The sequence below is a fragment of the Oryctolagus cuniculus genome, chromosome 13 (genome assembly GCF_051225735.1).
Source record: "Oryctolagus cuniculus isolate XC-2025 breed Fujian yellow rabbit chromosome 13, ASM5122573v1, whole genome shotgun sequence".
NCBI lineage: Eukaryota > Metazoa > Chordata > Mammalia > Lagomorpha > Leporidae > Oryctolagus > Oryctolagus cuniculus.
The window spans coordinates 26197102-26212807 of NC_142879.1; the positions used below are offsets into that span (position 1 = coordinate 26197102).

General features: G+C 57.5%; 1 long non-coding RNA gene across 1 annotated transcript; it reads right to left on the bottom strand.

Moving 5' to 3' along the window:
- Positions 1-14343: 14343 nt before the first annotated feature.
- Positions 14344-15503, bottom strand: LOC127483426 (uncharacterized). Its single transcript, XR_007909620.3, has 2 exons — positions 15228-15503; positions 14344-14596 (listed from the first exon to the last, which is right to left on the bottom strand). It is a non-coding gene; the product is annotated as an uncharacterized LOC127483426 (long non-coding RNA).
- Positions 15504-15706: the final 203 nt, after the last annotated feature.

The following is a 15706-nucleotide window of genomic DNA, read 5'->3' on the forward strand; positions in this document are numbered from 1 at the left end:
GCAAGCGACTCCCAGGGAAGTGGCGAGCACCGGGGCGTGAGGGGTGGACAAGGGATCTCTGGTGGCTATTTTAACCTCTGATTTCTAGGATGCGGCAGTGGTGGGCACCATGAGAGGGTCCCGGGATGTTTGGAGCACCAGGAAAAGGCGGAGTAAGTTTGCAGAGCTGGGGTCCCCAACCCTCCTGCCGAACAACAGCCTTGCCCTTGCCCTCCCAGTCCTCACGAGGCTGGAGCGTCTCCCCAGCCCCTCTCTCTAGCTCACATCACACTGGGTGTACACCAGCCTGTTGCTCTATTTTGTCTCCTCCTCCTCTTGTTCACCTGCTGCTCCCAAATGCTGTCGCCCTTAGGAGGCCCCCAGAGGGGCCTGTACCGTGGATGAGCAAGTGAGGGAGTGGAGAAGTGCGCGCGCCCCCAAGCTTCCCCTAACCCTACCCCGGTACTGCCGTGCCTCAGTGGAGTGCTCTGAACCTGAACTCTGGGTCAGCCCCAGCAGCAGCCCGGTGGGGGAGGGGAGAGGGCCCGTGCTTGTGAGGGAGGAGCCTGCGGTGGAGACCTTGATGCCCTGAGCAGAGGATGGGGGAGACTCAGCTCCTGCCGCTCCCAGGGGGTCCCCATTCTTGAGGGTCTTCTGATAGGACGGGGGCAAGGTCTGAAGCCCATTGGGCTCAGGAGAGCGGGGGCGTTTTCTGGACAGAGCCACACCTGTGATTATGGGGCCTCCTGCTGCCCACCCTCAGCCCAAGTCGGTGAAGCCACACGTCCCCAGGAGGCAGACGCCTGCCAATGTCTCTGTCACCAGACCCCTGGTGAGCTGAGATGAACGGGGTTCCCCTGGCAAGGAACAAGGTGCCCCATCCCTCAGGGCCCCCTGGAATGGGGGGTTGCACTCTGAAGTCATGAGTGCCACTGTAGAAGAGATGAAAGCCTTCCTGTCGGAGACAGAGTCCTCCCGGCCAAGCCTGCTGACGCCGGCCTGCAGCCACCTTGTCAGGGCCGCTCTTAGCAGCCGGGGCTGGAGTGAGCGGCTCCCCGCTCAGCCAGCCTGCTTGGGGCAAAACAGGCCGAAAACAGTCCCTCGGGGAACACGGTGCTGCGGCCTGGGTGAATTCCAGGCCACACGACCAAGGGCCCGGGCCGCAGGCCCTCACTCTCCCAAGGCGCCCTGAGCACCTCTGACGGGCACTGCACACCAGAGAAGGGCACCCCGGGAAAGCAGCTCAGGGGAGCCCGAGGGCTCGGAGACTGCCGCTCCCTGAGCTTGCCCGCCTGCCCCCACACTGGCCCCAGATCAAACGCCTTTGCGGCTCCTGGGAAGGAAGCAGGCCCCGCCCTGCTCGCAGAGGGGCCCTGAGAATGCCTGCTCCGAGCGCCTGTGCGTGGGGGTGGGGGAGCACTGAGGGCGGAGTCAGGAGCGGCATCCTGGCCTCCGTTCACACCTGGGGAAGCCAGCCCCCACTCCTCTGAGCCCCTCTCTTCATGGCTTACAGGGTTTGTGCCTATCCTCGGATTGTGGCTCACGGGGATGTGTTCCTGGGCCACTCTCAAGCAATGCATGGCCGAGTTGCAAAGAAGGCCCTGGCCAGGCTTAGCTGGGAGCCAGACTTAAATGAGGCCATAATCTGCTGGCTCTCGTTCTGTCTCTACAGCAGCCTCACCCAGGAACTTACATCTTCCGTCTGCCCTGTCCAGGTTGGTGCCGCCAGCCACACGTGGCTATTGAGCGTTTGAAAGGCTGCTTGTGCAACTGAGAGCGTGAACTTTTAATTTTCTTATAGGTAAACGTACCCAGGCCACACGCGGCTAATGGCTCTCGTCCTTATCCAGCCTGGCTCGGGGGCGGGGTGGGGCAGTATGACTCTCCTTTGAGGGATGAGTGGAGCAGGGAGGTGCCCGATGGTGGAGCTGGGGCTTGAATCTGGCTCTGAGGGGCTCCAGGGGGCCACGCTTTGGAGAACCTGCTGAAATAGGTCCCGCCACGTCAGGAGAGCAGGCCGAAGCCTCGGCCCTGCCCCTGTCAGCCTCAGCTGGGGTGCTGGGTCCTCCCAGCTCTGACACAGGGGCTGGTGGAAGGGGAAGGCAGCGCTGACACCTAGAGCCCCCTGCACTCAGGGCGCCCTGTCCGCACACCCAGGCTCCTCCTGCCGCGGTTCCTACATGTCCCAGGTCTCCTGGGGGTGAACTGCTTCTCACAATGCTGTAGCAAGTGTCATGCCCACTTCACAGAAGCGGACACTGAGGTTCTGCACGATGGAGCGACTTGTCCAGGCTCCCACAGCAGAGTGGTACAGCCTGGAATTCAACTGTGGGACCCAGAGGCTGTACTCTTCCCCCTGCCCTGTGTGGTTGGTAGGGTCAGGTGGTGGCCCCAAGGACCCATGGGGCCAAGAGTCTGCTTGGGCACTGAGGCAGCTCCACCATTCTCCCACCAAAGGCCCATGGGCCCACCTCGGCCCATTAGGAAACTGGTGTGCAGGACCCCCAGCCTGGGGGATCAGAGAGGACGAAAGAGAGCCGGCTGTGCTCTATGGGTCAGCCCTTCTCCCCAGGGCCCATACAGACCCCACCATGTGCTTCAGGAAGCTGGGGCATTGGGGTGGCGGGCTGGTTCCTCTGGGAGGGCATGTGGTGCTCTCTGCTTCCCACAGGCCGGCTCCCCTGTTGGAGCCTGCCAGGGAGTCCCGCCTCTAGCACCCTCCTGGTGGGTGTCTCCTCCCTCCACACAGGACACCGCAGTGTGGCAGGTGCAGGCTGCTTGCCAGGCCTGGCTCCGCTCTGAGGCATCCGCACAGTCCCCCAGCAGTGGCCACACGGTATGCCTGTGCACTCCTGCAGGTACTTGCATACACAGGGCAGACCTTTTAACCGGAGAGGATTCTCTGCCTGGGGAACTGAGGAGAGAGCCCTGGGAGCCTGCTGCTGCCCATTGCACCAGCAGAGCACCAGGGTGCAGGGGAAGGGCCCCCTGTGGGGGATGCAGGGCCTCCTCACCCCCTCACACTCACCCTGCACTCCCACCCACACACCCCACAGGTGCACAGCACACACTCATTCACACCCTGTCACCCCCATACCACATGCCCTGACACACATGGCCACACCCACACACACACACAGCTTGCTCACGCTCACACACCTGTGCATGTCACATCCCCATACTCACACACACCAGGCACTCGCGTACTCACAATCACCCCCCCACACACAAACGTACATGCGCGCACATGGAGCACAGGGTCTGAGTGAAGATGTAGAAGCCCAGCCAAGACCTTGCCCGTCTGTCATTCCCAAGAGCATGGAGGAAAAGGGCTCTGCCCCCTCCTGCCCTTGGAGAAAAAGGGAGGCTGAGACAGACCCACCAGGACCTTTCCGGGGTCTGGAAGGCAGGGGCCTAGGCTAGCCCCAGAGAGAGCTGTGCAGCTGCCCTTTCCTCCCCTCGAGGGAGGCTGTGTGCCTTGGCATCCCCTGCTGCTCAAGCCCTGCCGGTGTGTGTGGGGGGGGCTCAGATCTGGGTTGCAAACCTCAAAGGACCCCCCAGTACTCCCCACCCCTGCACAGAGTCAGGGCTGTGAGTCCTGGGAGAGGGAGGGAGCTGGGGGGGGGAGGTCTCATCTTGCTGCACTTCTCTTGAAGACAATACTCTTTTCACACAGGGCCTCTGGGGGACAGGATCCCTGTGTCCCCACAAGGGCCAGTGCTGCCCCACCCCTAACAGGAGCTGGGGGGGCGGGGCGGGTATCCAGCCTGATCAGCCCCAGCCCCTGACCCCAGGGGTTTTATATACAGACCTATCTGGGCTTTCCACCCAGCCCCAGGGAGCCACCCCCATGCAGGTGTGTGTGTGTATATGTGTGTGTGTGTGTTTGTGGTAGGATGGCATGTTCCCAAGATGGGAGCATCCAGTGGGCCAGGAGGGGTGGGGGCTCCTGGCTGTGAGGCAGCTGGGCCTCTGGGCCTGGCGCCACAGGCCAGGCCACTCATCCCGCCAGGCCACTCAGCCGCCCTGTGGCAGCCGTGGCCCTTCAAAGGGGACGCCTGTATCTCCGGCAGTCCCTTGACGTCTGCAGTGCTGCGGTACTGGCCCTGGCCTCCCCTGCATCTGGGCCCTGATGTTCTCCCATCCTGCCATTGTTCCTGCCTGACTGTGTTCTTGCCAAGAGCAGCCCAGGGCTGGGAGGGGCGGTTTCTGCCCAGCAGGCCCCCTGGCCCTCAGAGTCCACCTCCACCCCCAGCGCTCCGGCACCACCGAGAAGGTCCCTGTTCCAGATTCCTGACCGTGACCACGGCCCGAGCTCAGTCTGCACCCCTAGCCCCACCCCGCTGCAGGAAGGCCTGGATTGGGGCTGCTGGGGACTCAGGGCCTCTCCTCCACCTGGAAGCAAATGGAAGAGCCCAGGCTCCAGCCGCAGAGCCGGGAACGGGGAGTGCAACGTCACCTATGATTGGCTGGTGGCTTCCCTGCTCAGTTTGGCTCCTGACCCACCTGGCAGAAAGCCCACAGGAAGCCCAGGCCTCTTCCTCGGCGTTCACCGCAGCCCTGGCCCCAATGTCAGCCTCTGTTTTTGCTTTCTCTAACCCTGAACCCTAAGAGCAGCCACTCCTCACACCCAGGAGCCTCCCTTCGGCCCTACCCTCTCCTCCCTTCCCCCCTCCCCTCCCCTCTCTTCCACCCCTCCCTCCCCTCCCCCGCCCTGGGGCCCGGCTGGCTGGGCCTTTGCATTTCTCAGACTCTCTTTGATCCAGGTTTTAATGAGCCCAGCCCTCCCCAGTGGGGCGCCTGGGCCAGGAGTCAGCAACTCCCCCAGGCTGCGGGCTGCTGGGGGTGCAGGAAGGCTGCAGAGGGCCTCAGCTCTGTTCTTGCCTGGCAGGAATGGCAAACTCTCGCTGGGACTCTGTGATGCTTGGGGCGTTGGCAAAAGGTCCCCTCAGGGTGCAGAAGCTGGACACACCCCTGCTCCCCTGGAGGGGGCTACTCAGTCTTTCATTCATGATTGTTCTGCATCTACTCAAGTTGAACTCAGCCAGTGAGCGGGGATTCCACTGAATGGAAGGGGCAGTGTGGTAGAGTTAAGTGTGGCAGAGCTAAGTGGTTCTTTGGGATGCCCACGTCCTATGCAGAGCACCTAGTTCAAGTCCTGGCCCTGCTCTCCATGCCAGCTTCCTGGGAGGCAGCACTTGGGGGTCCCTGCCACTCACATGGGAGACTTGGATTGAGCTCCTGGCTCCTAGTTTGTCCTGCTCCATTCCTGGCTCTTGTGGGCTGTTGTGGGCATTTGGAGAGTGGACCAGCAGATGGATGACCTCACACTGTCTGTCACTGCCCGTGTCTCTCTGCTTTTCAAACACAGAGAAAAGTTTTAAAAATTCCACAGAAGCCCTTAGTTGGGGCAGGCAAGGAAGGCGGAGTCATGCTGTGCATCCTGGAAAGAAGTCAGGTGTTTTATTTGCAATCCCCAAGACTATAAATTCCCAGAAGGTGAGCACCACATCTAATTTTTTTTTTTTTTTTTTAGTTTCCAGCGCTAGATAGGGAAGGGTTGATGGCTGAACAAATGCATGCATGAACAAATGAATGTACCGAGGTTCTGAACCCATGGCCAGAACTGTTCTCTGGAAGAAAGCTGTCCACTGGGCGAGCAGGAAGAGGAAGGGAGGCACCGCAGGGTCAGGCCCCGTTAGATAGTGACACCATTCTAGAGCCACATGTCTGCAGGCTCCGTGAGGCAAAAGGCTGGACTCTGAGCCGTAGTTTGTGCTGCTGGGGAGAGAGGAGGCCTCCAGGCCTTGGTGTTTGTTCAGAAAGTGAGTGGATGGGTGAGTGGGACCGGCAGAGGGCTCAGCATCGTTCTGATACTCATCCTTCCAGAAAAAGGCTGTTTGGTTCTGGTCCCTCTCCCATCCTTCCAACAGCCCCTGAGGTGTCTCTACAGCCTCTGTGAAGTGTGTGTGTGTGTGTGTGTATACAAATATACCAACAATTGCAATGCTTAGTTCGGTTCCATTTGGCCAAGAGTTAACAGCTTTCTAGCAAGGGCCTCCTGGAAATACATACAGGATTGAGACACAGTCAGTGTTTCCCAGTCCCAGCTCACCGTCCGGTAAGTCTAGTGGACAAGAACACCACGTGTAAGTCCAGTGTCGAGGAGACAGCGCAGGGTGGTCCCCTGCTCAGCGACCCTGCTCTGAGAGTCCATTGTACAAGGGAAGCCCCTTGAGAACAGACTTGCTTCCCCCGAGACACAGAGGAGGGCTCAGCGGAAGTCACTTGAATGACTGAATGGGCTCTGACTTCAAAGAACCACAGATCAGGAAGTAGGCAAATCAAGATTAGTGACCACATCAACAGGCCCCAAAGGAAACAGACCTAATTCAGGGAGGAGGAGGGCAATGTGTACACTCAGAGTGATCCAGAAAGATATGGACTGCACCTAAAAACCACAACCAGGTTGATGTGGGAAAGGAGCCATTAACAGAAACTGAAAGCATGATTGCTAAAATAAAATACTGAATATAGGGACGAAAGAGGTGACTCCATCTTCCAGGACCTAAGCCAAAAATGCAGAAACAGGAGACGGCCAGTCAGGCTAAGGAGCTCAACATTCAATCTTGAATATAAAGGGGAAGGAGTTTTCAAAGAAATAACAAAAGAAAGTTTCTCAAATCTGAAAAAGGACACAAAGCTTGGAGTTTAAAAGGCCCCCTGGGTGTGCCAGGCAGGACGAATGAGTGGGAACAAGAGAGCGGTCAAAGCCACATCCTCATCGATTACCTTCTGCCTGTCTGGAGACACTTTGACTGCCAACCACAAGCCCCTCCCATCTGGCACGTTTCTCTCTCTCTCTCTCTCTCTCTTTTTTTTTTTTTTTTTTTAAATGACTTATTTGAAAGACACAGTGACAGAGATAGAGAGAGAGACAGAGAAAGAGAAATCTTCCATCTGCTGGTTCACTCCCCAAATGAACACGACAGCCGGGGCTGGATCACACCAAAGCCAGGAGCCAGCTACTCCATCCGGGTCTCCCACATGGGCGGCAGAGGCTCCAGGGCTTGGGCCGTCCCCTGCTGCTTCCCAGTGTGTGCCTTAGCTAGAAGTCGGGATGGAGAGCGGAGCAGCTGGGACTGGAACCACACACTCTGACATGGGACACTGGCATCAGGAGCCGGGGCTGAACCCGCTGCACCACGAGGCGCGCCCCTACTGCGGATCAGTGGATGAGGCCTGGAGCCTCGGCAGCCCAGATAAGCTTTGTGGGTCTTTGTGTCTAACTGATAGGCAGACACAGACTTGCAGAGGCACGGTCATTCCCGACTACATTGTATGAAGGGCAACGAAGCCAAGGGGCTGCAGCTTGCTGATCCATGTATATCCCCCTGCAAGGTGCCCCCACTCTGAGTAACTTCACACAGCCTTTCCTTGGGAGGTTACAAACTTGGACTCTGGAGCCATGCTGTCTGCGTGTGAATCCTGCCTCCACTTTTTACTAGCTTGGGCAAGTTGCTTAAACTCTCTGGGCCTTAGTTTTCTCGTCTATAAAATGGGGATGTCAATAGTAACTTTTGTCAGAGGGCCACTGTGAGGATTCCATCTTTAATATGCCTGAAGTGCTTGGGACAGCACCTGTTCTAAGAGCAAACACTGGATGAGTGAGTGACTGCTGTATTCAAGGCACAGGAGTAACCAACAGAAGCACTGCAAAGTGACAGCAGAATAGCCAGTGGGTGAGGAGGGTGGCAGGCTGTAGGGAGCCCCAGAGGTAAGCTGGGTCCCTGGTGTTCCAAGCCACGTGGACACCAGCGTGTGCCGCGTTCAGCTCACCATTAGAGCCGTGGAAGGGACCGTCAGAAACAGCTGACCACACTCAGGCTCAGGGGAAGATTTTTCATTTCAGGGTCTCTGTGCCGTTTGATTTCCCCACACACATTTAAATTACTTGGGTACTTTCAAATTAAATAGTCTTCTAGGCGCGTAGTGCAGTGGTGAAGTTGTTGCTTGGGTCACTGCACCCCGTGATCAGAGTGTGGGGTTCAAGACCTGACGCCTCCACTTCCGTTCCAGTGTCCTGCCAGAGTGTCCTCTGGGAGAAAGCAGTTGATGACCACGCACTGGGTCATCCCTGCCACCCGTGTGGGAGACCCAGGTTAGGTTGCAGGTTCCTAGTTTCAGCCTGGCCCAGCTCTGGCTGTTGTGGGCATTTGGGGAGGGAACCAGCAGATGGAAAAATCTCTCTGCCTTTCAACTAAAAGGCAACTAAGTAAGTTTTGTCTTCAGGAAGTGGAGCAGCCTGCCCAGGGCTCAGGGTGGAAGTGTTTGCACTGGGAGGCTCAGTGAATGTGCCACACTGGGGTTTTCTATTAGGAGAGCCCGGTTATCAGCTCTAAGAGATAGGCAGTTATCTCCGTGGTCACTCTTAACCCTTCTGCTGCCTGCTGGGGTCTGGCTTTGAGAATTACTGCTCTGGAGATTCCAAACCGGATGTGATTCTCCAGGGCGGGAGAGAACAATGAAGAGAGGTTATGTTTGCTCCCTTGAGCTAGTTAAAACCTCCTGCGCTCCGTTACCGGATTACCACGTCCCTAGCCAGCAAAAGGGTTGCCAGAGGCCAGTTCGTGGGTCTGGAGCGCAAACACACTGGTGCGCACGCTCACACGTTGCATTTCCTTGGACAGTCTCTGCGCGTCTGAGCCTTCAACATCGTGATCAAGTGTGTGAGATCTGCAGTCTTGGGCCCAGCCTCAGTCCTGGCGCTGCTGCTAGCCAGCTGCGGCAGACTACCCGCGATCCCTGAGCTGTCAGTTCTTCAACTGTCAGGGAGGGCTAATAATAGTATCGACCTCACCGGATTGTTCTGGGCACTGCTAAATGCGCCCAGTGTACAGTACATGCCCTACTCCTGGGGGCCACTCCTAGCCTTGTCAGAAATAGTGGTATGGCGCTAAAAAAAATTATTTATTTATTTATAAGACCGAGCGCCACACAGCGAGAAGGAGAGACAGAACGAGAGCTCTTCCATTGGCTGGTTCACTCCCCAAATGGCTGTAACGGTCAGGGCTGGGTCAAGCAGAAGCCAGGGGCCAGGAGCGCCATCTGGTTCTCTCACATGCGTGGCAGGAACCCGAGTACTTGGGCCATCGTCACTGCCGCCCAAGCACGTTAGCAGGAAGTCGTACTGAGAGCAGAGCCGAGACTGGAACGGGCACTTTGATATGGGATGCTGCTGTCACAGCAGCTTAACCTGCTCCGTCCTAGGTTCCTGATTTCTATTTCTAACTAAATGTTTGTGGTAGATGTGGCTTTGGAGTAGTGGGAGGGGGAGGTTCTTAGTGTGTACTCTGTGCTCGGCCTCAGACTAGCGTGGGGGGGCTGGGCAGCCGCCTTCCTCCGTTATCTCCCAGCAGCATTCCAGTGCACAAGATAGAGTGACAGGGAACTTGGAGAACTCAGTTGTTGCAGCCCGTGCTGGAAAAGAAGGAGCTGAGAATTCCAGAGGAGGTCCTGGCTCAGAAATTGCCTTTCTTTGAAACAGCTGTTTTTATTTAAAAAAAAAAAAGGCAGGGAGAGAGAGATCTTTTATCCACTGGCTCACTCACCAAATGGCCACAGCAATCAGTATCGGGTCAGGCTGAAGCCAGCAGCCTGGAACTCCATCTGGGTCTTCCACGTGGGTGGCAGAGGCCCAAGCATTTGGACTATCTTGCGATGCCTTCCCAGGAGCATTAGCAGGGAGTTGAGTGGGAAGCAGAACAGCCAAGACTCAAACCAACTGGGTCACAATGCTGGCCCCAAAAGAGGTTTTAGAAGGCACACGTCATAAACTCCATGTGGCCAAGGGCTATGTCTGTTCCACACACCACTAAATCCCCCACGCCAAGCTCAGTGGCTGAAACATTAGCTGGGTAGTTTGAATGAGTACTGACCCCAAGCCAGGGGCTGCCTGCAGAAGCTTTGGAAAGGAAAGAAATTGTGAGTACTTGAAACTGGATCTCTCCAGCTGTTGGCAGGCTGGTCTTGGGAGCTGGAGCGGTGGCTAAGAGTGGCAGCCTAAGTGCTGGCATTTGCTGGCAGGGGTCTGGAGCCCTGAGCCAAGCCAGGACCTACCCAGGAAAGCGAGCCCTGCTGCGGCGGACGGGCCCTGGCTGCTCAGTAGCCTCATGGCTCCGGCTTCCAACAGGGGTATCACCTCTCGTTTTGCTCCTGCTCCTTTTTGAGCACAGCATTGCCAGATTCAGCAAATCAAAATACAGGATGTCTAGTTAAATTTAAATTTCAGAGAAATGATGAACATACTTTTAGTAAAAGCATGGCTTGTGGGGGCTGGTGCTGTGACATAGCAGGTTAAGGCACCCCAGCGATGCCAGCATCCTGTATGAGTACCAGACTCCTGGCTGTTCGGCTTCTGATCCAGCTCCTGCTATTGCATCCTGGCCTGATGCATTGGTGACCGTCCTTACCCCTGGGCTGGGAGGTCATGGCTGAGCCTAGCCCCAGAGCCCTGGAAAGGGCAGTGGAGCCTGTCCCTTGTGCTGTCCGTGAGACAGGAGGTACACACACTGGGAAAATGGAAGTCAGTGCCAACCCCTGAGTGTTTGGTCAAGGCTGCCTGTGGCTGAAATGTTCTCAGCGGGGGAAGAAGGGTTGAATGACAGAGAGGGACCATGGAGCCTCAGGTCTTGGGATGACAACCGTGACAATAACAGCTCCCACCCTGAGGCTCCTGCACCTGCACCAGGCTCCAGGCCTTCCGTAAGCTCACCAGTTTTCACAATGACCAGCACCTCTGCTGTGACCCTGCTGGCCAGCTCAAGCACTTGGAATGAGGGTCTGGGACGGGGGGGGGGGGGGGGAGGAGTGGGAGGGGGCTGGGAGGAGGAGGTATACCGTGGGCTAGAGGTGGGATCTGCACCACCCCTTCCACCCTGTGTGACCCCAGGGAACCTCCGCCCCTCTGAGCCGTAGCTTCCTGACCTGCAAAACTAGCCTGATGGCCAACGAGCCTTGGGGGTGTGGTGAGAAGTCACAGCTGCCAGGGTAGAGGGTGCCCACCTGAGCAAGGCTTTGGCGAGCCATCATCTCAGAGTCCCCACTTGGAAAGCAGGGGATGATTCCTGACACCTTTCCTGGTGTCACTCCTACTCTCTGGGGAGATGGGGAGGTAAGAGTCCAGCCCACTGAGATGGGTGAATTTGACCTTGGCCTTAGGAGGCAGGCCTGCTGGGCCATCGGGGTCCTCTGTGAACAGAATGGCAGGAATGACAGTTGAAAGCTTTGTTGTATGAAAGGAGAGCAGCACTGGCTGGGTCCAGTCCCTAGAGACCGTCCAGTGACCTAAGAGCTGGGGAAGGGACCCTGGGAGCATCTGTGGCTTTTGGGGAAAGCATAGCGGATGGCGTGCTAAACAGAAGCAGTTGTACCCAGAGGAGTGGCTCCAGGACCATGGCCTCTCCCAGGCCCCACACAGCGCCCCTTGCCAACTCAGGAGGGCCACTGCCAAGCAGGGCATCTGAGCTCCATAGGCTTCTGGGGTCTGGAAGGCACGGAGGCCGCCCCGCCGCCCCCAGGCTGCTGTGGGAAGACTGCAAGTTGGGGCGAGCTGGTGAGTGGCGCTTGGGGGCGCTGCTCCAGGCTGCCCAGGACCAAAGCTGCCACAGCCACCCCACCCCGACCGGGCTGCTGCCCAGAAGCGCCTTCCGGTTCTGTCTCCCTGGACTTCCCCTCACAAGGGCGAGCCAGATGCCCGCAAGTGCCCGCTCGCTCCTGTCCCCTCCCTTGCTGTGACCCTGCCAGTGGGAAGCCCAGGGAGGGGGTGGACGGGGCTGGCCGTGACCTCAGCAGGCTGGCGTCACGGCCCAGTCTCTGCCAGGATGAGGCTGGGAGCCCACTGAAGGCAGAGCCGGCATTTCCCTCCAGCTGTGGTGCCCCCACAGAGCCTCCCTGTGCCTGGGTTACTGATGGACAGAAGAGAGAATGGCCACGTGCTGCGGAAGATGCCGCCAGTGGGGTTTGTGCCAGCGAAGGCGCTGGCAGCCACAGCAGCCCCGGGCCAAGCCCTGTGTGGTGGAGATTGTGGGTGTTGCCACCCCAGGCTGTGAGTGTTCTGTGGTTTTCTCCAAGAAGCCACAGGCTGCCTCACTGGCCTGAGATTGTCCTCTCCTGCTGCCTAGTTCAGGGTCAAGGGGAGGCCCCTGAACCCAAATATCCCACCCCAACCCAGGGCTTCCATGCGTCCTGGGCCCTGGCACCAAACAAGTGGGGGCGGGGGTAACCCTTGGGGTCTGGGTTCTGAGGAGCAGACCCTCCTGTGTTGGGGACGGGGGGATCCCCGCTGCGGCTCACTCAGCCCCACAGGCACGGACACCACAGCCAAGGCCATGGCCCGCAGCCGGGGCGGCAGCACTCAGTGGACAGTGCTGGGGAAGTTTCCAGGGGAAGCTGTGTCTGGGGCGGGGCTGTCCAGCAGTGTAGCTGGGGGCGGGGCTCTCAGTGAAGGTGTGTTTCCAAGGTGAAGAGCTCAGCTACCTCCTCTCTGGGACCTTAGCAAGCCACCTGGCCTGGCCAGGACTCAGCTGTGCCGTCTGTGAATTGGGAGAGCAACATCGACTCTCAAGGATTAATTAAGATAAGGCCTGGAAAGCAGCTCTCGGGGTCTGTGGCCACTAGGCACTCACTGAATGCTGTTTTGTTGTTGTTGCTATTACAATCTCTTCCCCTTTGCTTCTGGAAGCCTGCACTGCACTGGTTACAGCCTGGCCTCTGGGGGTCATGTCACACAGGGCTTGATTAGGATTCGCTTTATCTGAGAGGGCAGAAGCAAGGGGCCACCCTCTCAGGGCCCCAGAGGAAGAGACCTCACAGCAGGGCCCCATAACCCAGCCAGACAACCCTCCCCACCGCGTCACCATAATTCTCAGATCTGCTTAGGGAGGGGGAGTGTCGGCTATTATGTGGGGGTCTTCAAAAAAATTCATGGAAACTGTGCATATGTATGGGTTTCAAAAAATTTTGCACCAAATAAACTTATCTTTTAATTCCCATGAACCTTTATTTGACAGGCAGAGAGAAACAGACAGACAGACAGATAGGCGGGCGGGCAGGCAGAGAGAGTGAGATCTTCCATCCGCAGGCTCACTCCTTAAATGTCTGCAACAGCCAAGGCTGGGTCAGGCAAAGGCCAGGAGCCAGGAACCCAACCCAGGTCTTCGTTGTGAGCGGCAGGGAACAAGACTACTTGAGCCTCACTGCTGCCTCTCAGCACGAGTACTAGCAGGAAGCTGGAATCGGAAGCAGCCCCTGGCTCAACCCCAGGCACCTGCCATGGGATGCAGGCGTCCTAACTGCTGCGCCAATGCCCGCCCCTCAGTGCTTTCTTCAAGTCCCCTGATGCCTGCCTTGCTCCATCCCGTGACAGTGTCCTGCCTCTCCCAAGACCCAGGAGGTGCTGACTCTACTCCTGCTTTGGGAAGATGAAGAACAGGGTCTGTCCTCACCTTTTTCAAGACCATCAGGGATCCAAAACAATGTATTTTATTTAATATCCTGACAGACTGTACCTCAGTGGTTTGCAGAAGCGCCTTGCAATAGTTTTCTGTGATGATGAAAACATTCCACATCTATGCTGCCTGGTGTGGCAAGCAGTAGCCACACCCAGCTGTTGGGCACTAACATGTGGCTGCTATGACCGAGGGACTGAATTTTAAATTTCATCTCATTTTAGCTGATTTAACGTTATGTAGCCACATGTCGTCAGTGGCTGGGGTATTGGACAGCTACAGATGAAGCACGTGTGAGGCTGGGTGTGATGTGTGATAGCTACCTTTCCTCATATGCAGAGTGGACATCATAGTGGTAGCTGCCAGGCCGATGTGGGACTTGCACAACATTGAGAGAGGCCAGTATTCTGTGGATCACACTCTTACTTCAGAGTCTTGAAAGAATCTGCTAACAAAGGCCTGCCTACAAATTTCTTCTCTTGAGTCAAGAGTGCAGCTACTTCGGCATGAGAAGCCAAACTCATAGGCACCCAGGACAGCAGGTAGATGGGGCCGTGCTGACATGACAATAACCATAGCGGAGGCAAATCTCTGTGGCCCTGCTGACATCACCTCTGTAAAAACCCGCAGAAGCTGTGCATTGGCTGCACTTCCTCTTCCCCTCCAGTGACGAAGCTTTCCTGTGACGCCCCCCACCTGCCGGCTCTGGTCTGGGTGGGCGCCCTTCCTCACTGGAGACACCAGCAGGCCCGCATGGCAAGGTGGTTCTGAGGGTTTGGTGAAGGCTCAATGAGAAAATGCATATCGAGGCGGTGAAGACAAAGCAGGTACTCAGCAAATGAGCCATATCCCCATCTTTTTTTTTTTTTTAAGATTTATTTATTTATTTGAAAGTCAGAGTTATACACAGAGGCAGAGAGAAAGAGAGAGAGAGAGAGAAAGAGAGAGAGGTCTTCCATCCGCTGGTCCACTCCCCAGTTGGCCACAACAGCCAGAGCTGCGCTGATCCAAAGCCAGGAGCCTGAAGCTTCTTCCTGGTCTCCCACATGGATGCAGGGGGCCAAGGACTTGGGCCATCTTCTACTGCTTTCCCAGGCCACAGCAGAGAGCTGGATCAGAAGAGGAGCAGCCAGGACTTGAACTGGAGCCCATATGGGAGCACTGCCGGTGGCGGCTTTACCCACTATGCCACAGCACCGGCCCCCAAATCCCCATCTTCTACAGTTTTTCTGGTGAGCTCAGAAATAAAGATGGGAGGGAGACCCAGACAGAGTCCAAGCTCTAAGCTGGATCCAAGCCCAGGGAGATCGCCAGGCCTCCAGCAGTGTTCGGCCCAGCAGAAATGGACGCAGGCAGTGTTGGGGCCCCTAGGGAGGTGACAGGAGCAGCTTGGAGGAGAGTCCAGGGGAGGACAGCAGTGGGAGCACAGCAGGTGGCTGACTGTGCAGCTGGGCCTGGTGTGAGACACATAGGGGACCCCCTCCTCCCCCACCTGCACCTCCAGGAATATCGCGCAACTTTACAGAGCCGGGCGTCTGGCCAGGCAGGAGGGCGGCAGCCAGTGTGCCGAGCGACGAGGACAGTGCAGCATCCCACCAAGCTCATGGGCACCCTCTCCTTCGGATTCCCCACCAGACAGAAGAGAGGGCCGGACAGGCCACCTCCTGGAGCCCCTCAGAGGGGAACACGTGGCATCTCCTGCCAGGGCAAGGCTCGGGGCACCACCCAGACGGCACTTACCACCCAAGTTTCTCTGCGCCTGGGCCACCGCAACTCAGGGTCTGACTCCAAAGGGGTCCGTCCTCTGCACAAGTAGGACAAAGATGCAGGGCAGTTGCCCAGCCTGGAAGAGTTACAACTGAGGGAGCTCCGCAGGGGCAGGGGCCAGAGCAGAGTTATCTGGGTGCTGGCAGCTGACACAGCTCTTATCATAGAGGCCACAGAGGGGCAGGAGGAGGGCGATGAGGCAGAAGACTTGTGGGGGTGGGGGGCTGGAGCCGGAAGAAGGCTTAGGAGGGACAGCAAAGAAGGGAAGGGCGAGCCGAGCTGGGAGGTGGGAGGACACTGGAATGCGGCAGGGGGCCATCACTCACCACAGGCATCGTTGACTCATTCAACAAACACGTCCTGAGCACGGGCTGTGGGCCAGGCCATCTGGCAGGCTCTGGGCGGCACAAAGGAGGGAGCATCCCCGTGCTTAGTGCCAACGGCTCTGCGCA